Here is a 6000-nt window from a genome sequence, read left to right on the forward strand (position 1 = left end):
TCAGCTGATCCGATCAGCAGATAAGCCGCTAAAAGCCGCTAATAGCGCTAATCCGCTAATCCTTCAATGGGCTTGCTTCACAAGACGAAAAAACCGCTAGACGAAGAGACTCACAGAACGGATTCTTTTCGTCTTGCGAGGCACCACTGTAGTCATAAACAAGAAATATAGCATAACAATACACAACCAAACTGAATCATTTCCACATAAATCACAAGAACTAAAATAAAGATACAAAAAGCAGGGGAAAACCCAAACAACACCCCAGCCCATGAGTCTGTTTGGCAGCCTCCGCTTTTGCAGCTGAAGTGAGTAATGCCCCCCTCCTCCCAGGCCAGGTGGGAAAGGCCTGCAAGGCAGGGTGCAGGTCTCCCAGGACTCAGAGCTAAGATAGTCTCAGTAGCCTGTTTGATGTAATGTGAATCTGTAAATAATGTAGTGAATAAACTGAAGTAAGAAGTTATGGTAACAAGGGACTGCATTTCATTAAAACATTAAGAGTTCAATCCAGTTCGCTCTGGATACAGAGAAAGCCCTGAAGATATAGCTGATCATCTCCTCCAGCATAAATCATGATCGTGAACTGGCACATTAGATTTTGCCTAGCTGTGGAGATTAGGCTCAAAATTCAAATAAGATTATCTGTTTATTGTTGTGACTTCATTCCATACTGATGGGAATATGACAGAAAAAGTTTAGCTTTGTTTTCTTTTAATTAAAATTAACATCAGGCACCAACCTCACCCTGAATTCCCAAAGTAATGGATAGGATTTTAAGCCAGTGGTCTCCACTGCCTTCAGTAAGCATAGTATAGCCCTTGTACATGCCTGTGAATTGTTCTTGATGCTTTTGATGAATGTAGTCAAGACAAGATCTGATTGTCCTGCCAAGTGAATGTCAAAACAGGCCTGTTTTCCTGCAACTCAGTCACTTTTCAGCACACATTTACACAAAAGTTATAGATCATAAAATTCCTTTTTTACTTATTTTTATCTCCATACATTTTTCCTTTTTTTGTAGCAGACACCATAGTTCTTCTAGGGGAAAAGATACGGCTTGCAATATATGCTACCAGCTCTGTGACTAATTTGCTGGGATATCACAAACTCCTGCCCTTTCCTTTCTTCCTTTTCCAAGTCAGAATGTTTACTGAATTGTTGCAAAGCATAAAAGGTTTACTTTACAACCATTTAGTTTTCAAAGTGGCAGATTAATAGAGATGTCCAGTATCTAAAAGTCTGATGAGCTGTTTGTTGTATCTTTAATGCCCCAGTGCCTTCCCAGTAGGGATCTATTTATTTATTTCATTAAAATTATATACCACTGATAGTAAAAAGGCTGAAAACACACACACACTTCATTGGGAGATGGGGTAGAAATTCAGTTTGGTTTAGATTTTAATGGGAACCCTATCTAATTCACACTATTCCAAAAGAACATGCAACCTAATGTTATCTTTTGCAAGTCACACTTTTATGAATTTTGTGGTGCAGTTCATCATCCGAATCATATGTTCAAAAAATGTGTATATTAGGAGGAAGTGTGTGTCAGGATGTATATATTAGTGAAACTATTAGTGAAACTCATTATATTACCCCCCAAAAAATGGCTTTCAAAAAACGAGAATGTCAGGCAACATTGCATACACAAGATTTGTATATAAGGAGAAATTCCCACTAAAATGCTGGTATATTTTCACAACATCTTAAAAAATTAAAATGATGGGGAAACAGAGAGAACTGAAGTTAAGACTGTGAAAATGAACAAATGGGATAAATTGACAGACTCATCCCTCCCTATTTCCCAGTTCCTTTTTTTTCAGATAGTTGACATTTATCAATTGAACTGCAAAATCACAGGGAATTCAGAACCATTCAATAACTGCTGAGGGGTACAATATTAGTGCTGTTGGTGTGAGGCGAGCAGGAGCTTAGCTCATTTGACAGGGAGTACAACAGAGCCAAGAGGGAGAAAGATCCTTTCTTGTGTTGGTAGGCTGATAAGAGGGAGGAAATCTCACGCAGGAGTTAGATACAGGAGGTGTTTTGGGAACCGGGTGATTGCCTCGGGGACCTAAATGGTTCAGCAAACTGGATTTCACATTCTGGTTTAAAATAATCAGCAGGACCCTAATATAATATTCATGGCCTAGGACCCTCGTACCTATGGGACCGCCTCTCCTGGTATGCCCCACGGAGGACCTTAAGGTCCATAAATAGAAAACACCCTAGAGGTCCCAGGCCCTAAGGAAGTTAGATTAGCCTCAACCAGAGCCAGGGCCTTTTCAGCACTGGCCCCAACTTTGTGGAACGCTCTGTCTCATGAGACCAGGGCCCTGCAGGATCTGATCTCTTTCCACAGGGTCTGTAAGACAGAGTTGTTCCGCCTGGCCTTTGGCTTAGAATCAGTTTGATTCCCTCCCCCTCTTTCTTTTTCCTTTCTCCTCCTGTGAAGAGGCTGCATCCTAATGTTTTAATGTTGTATTTTAATCTTGTTTTTTAAATTGTATTTTAAACAACTTGTTTTTATTATTGGTTGTTAGCCGCCCTGAGCCAGGTCTTGGCTGGGGAGGGCAGGGTATAAATAATTTTATTATTATTATTATTTATTATTATAAAGAAAATTCATCTGAAAGAGATACTGGAACTTCTGCTTTGTGGAGTGAAAACCTGTCTTCATCTATGGAAGTCTTCCTGTTGGCTTCACTGGGGCAGAATGAGGCATTTGGGTGAACGGTTATGTTGTACTGAGTCCCAGCAGTGCAGATGAGATCACAGTGTCAAACTTTGCCCCATCTGTCCCTTCCAGCTGAACATTTCCCTGCCTCTTCCTGGAGCTGCTCAAAGCATCTGACGTCAATGCCAAAAAAGGAGTTGCATGTGGCTGACAGATTTTCTTAAAGGATAAGTGACTCATAAGGGTGTTGGGGGATACAGCCTAAAGAAGCTGGTACAAACTTAGAAATGTATGGAGACAAGTTGTGAGCAATTTTAGACCGTGTTCCTTTGCCGTGTTGCAATAATCATTGCAATTAGCCCAGTGATAGATAAAGGTTCTGATGTCTGGAGCGACCCAATTCAATCATGTAGCGAATTCTAGGAGCAGCAAAAGATTGTTGTGTGAATCCCAGTAAAGACCAAGTAGCAAACATATAATTTGCTTCCTTTGAAGAGGAAGCACCTGCTGTTCCTTTTGATATTCTGGAAAAGACAGCTAGTAGTAAATCCATTTAAGATGTAGATCAGTTTGTTCTGTATGTGTCACTATACCAGTGGAATAGACTAGGGGAAACCTTTAAATTTCTATCCGTGGGCCTTTCTGTGAATATTCAAGACATTTTTCTCCGAAAGCTGATACATAATTTTCTGCAGTTTTCACTTATTATTGTACACTGTTGTTGCATGTGTCAGCCCAAATCAATGTTGCACATTTGACGGGACTGTGTGACAAACTACTTTCCCCTTTCCTGGCAGTTCCAACATACCTATGTGCCACCCTGTGCTATATCTTAACTAGGGCACTTACCCATATATGAAAATTTGCAGTTTCCACAGAAGGTATGGAAGATCACAGCTACTTGCAGCAGCCTAGAATCACCTGGGCACAGGTCCTTTTGGTCGGGTTTCAAAAAGTGAACACTTAAGAGATGCAGAAAAATAATGCTCTGAAGGCCATTTTCCCATCTGCTGCCCTCGGTATTTTGAGTATCACAGCAGTTCTGAATAAGGTATCCGTTGCTTTAAAAATTAAGTATCTCTTCAGACTGCTCAAAAACAGCTATCAGGGAAAGAAAAGAATTAGTATGCCACATCACAGTGGATGCAAAACTCAAGTATTTTATATTAAGATCACAGAAAGCTCAAGCTACCTTATACCAGGTGAGACTACACAGACAGTGCCTCTTCCAAGCCGCCAGATTTATCCCTTGCTAACTTGACCGTTTTAACTAGAAATGCCAGGGACTGAATCAAATCTTTTGCATGCAGGGCACTATGTTGTGCCATTACCCAAGTACAATATATGAAGAGTGAAGCAGCCATAAAATAGATTATTATATTTCTGTATAGAAAACAATCATTTGGAAAATATCAGATGAAACATATACCATAAACAGGCCAATAATGGTACAATATGATTGTGAAAGATTCTTGCAGACAACTTGGATAATCAGACTACCATAGATTGCATTAATCGTATCTTATAACAGTCACAATTTTAAGGGGGCAGGGTAGTCAAAACTATTAATAAAAAAATATTTAAAGTAAACTACTTTTCTTTCCAGATATATTATCTTTTGTTTTTTTGAAAGTGGTTGTTTCATATAAGATGAAAATCTTGTTTTCAACATTTTAAAAATTAAAAAATATCTGTTTCTAGATTATAAATTAATGAAAGTTATGGTGCTTTTTTCAAGAAGGCTTTTTTTTTGTCAGAAGGGGAGAGGCCCGTTTTTGAGCAAACCTGACTCAAATTTAATGCTATTTTATTTTTTTATCATTTTGCTACTGCTCACTGAGCAATATAGTCCATAAACATTATTGGATGAACTGCCTTTGTAAATATTTGCCCTTGTCTTTTAACAATTGTCTTTAGGTTACATTGGGGCTTTCTAGGTCGCTTGCCTCTTCTGCTCAGTTAAGAATGTAATGAAATAAGGCATTCACAAACATATTTACAGCGTGTTTCCTTTAGAAGGGAAGAAAGCACCCACAATATATTTATATATTTAAAGGGCAACAAAATCACATGACTCTCATTTGAAAAATACTTAAGAATATTTTTCCCCGATTTGAAATCTTAAAAACAATCCTGAAGCAAAAAAAAGTTTTAAAATGATAATTTACTTTTGGACAAAATGCTTTACTAATTAACCCGTTTTAGTTGCCATGTCCCCCTTTTATCCCATGGTGCTCTTCTCTTGCTATTTATATGCTCTATTTCACTCCTTTCAGAAAACAAGACGCCACAGATATTTTCAAGCCATCTCTTGCATGTTACCCATCGTGTACCACGAGAGACGTGATGACAGGTAATGGAAAACTACCATTCTCTTCTTTTTGAAGGAAATATGTTTTCCAGCACAGAATAATGATCTTCTAAGTAAAACCATATAGCAGCCAGTATATAACCACCAACATATAATTTGATTTACAATGTGGCAGAAAAAGGATTTTGAAAATCAGTTTTAAAAAAACTAAAGATCCATCAGGTTGTGGTTAACAAAAGTTGCTGATAAAATACTGCTTCTTTTCTCTGACTTTTTAACTTTTCAAAACATTTGTATCAATATGTGCCTCTCACAACTAACCTCCCAATAACAGTTAGCTGGTCAGTGAATTATGCTCCCGTTTCGTCAGCCAGAGTTTTGTATGAAATTGAGATACAGGACAATACAACACCTATCTAATTAGTTCACTTTCTGTCCTGCTCTTTCCAAAGCCTTCAGACAAGTGACAAAACTTAAAAATAAAATGAAGCCTACATTTAAGAAAAGCCAAAAGAATTAAATGCAAGTTACCATGCATTTACCTAATTCTGACCATTAGGTAAATGTAGGTCTCTTCTACAAACACTATTTGAATATCTTTGAATATATATTTCAATAATGGTAGCAAATCCTATGATGATTTCTCTTACGTTTGAATAGGTTTCAATTGCTAAAAAAGGCTATTTGGGATCCATAGAAAAGCGACTCTGGGCTCCTGTGAAAAACAGTGGACTTTAATATATAAGTAAATAGTGACATTGATTATTGTCAAATAATTACATTGCTATGGTAGCTTGTATTTACAGCATACTGATAGCCTTGTGGGGCAAAAGTGGTTGTTCCATATGCCTGGATTTTGTTCTAAGCTTGGTTGAGATCAGTAGTGGGTTGATCTTAATTATTTTGTTAGCGAGCAGAAAATTATTTACAGCAAGGGTTGCCAATCTTTTGGGCCCACCAGCATATGTGTAAACAGGAGAAATTGTCGTGGGCAACATATGCACACACCCCA

At 38.0% G+C, this 6000-nt stretch overlaps 1 long non-coding RNA gene across 1 annotated transcript in view; it reads left to right on the plus strand.

Moving 5' to 3' along the window:
* The window catches only part of LOC309533940, a 56971-nt gene extending 52003 nt beyond the window's left edge, over positions 1–4968 (plus strand). Inside the window, exon 3 of the long non-coding RNA XR_014220554.1 lies at positions 4954–4968. This is a non-coding gene — a long non-coding RNA (uncharacterized lncRNA). The remainder of the gene's footprint in view (positions 1–4953) is intronic.
* The last annotated feature ends 1032 nt before the right edge of the window (positions 4969–6000 follow it).

This window comes from Podarcis vaucheri (assembly GCF_965113315.1).
Source record: "Podarcis vaucheri genome assembly, chromosome: 6".
NCBI lineage: Eukaryota > Metazoa > Chordata > Lepidosauria > Squamata > Lacertidae > Podarcis > Podarcis vaucheri.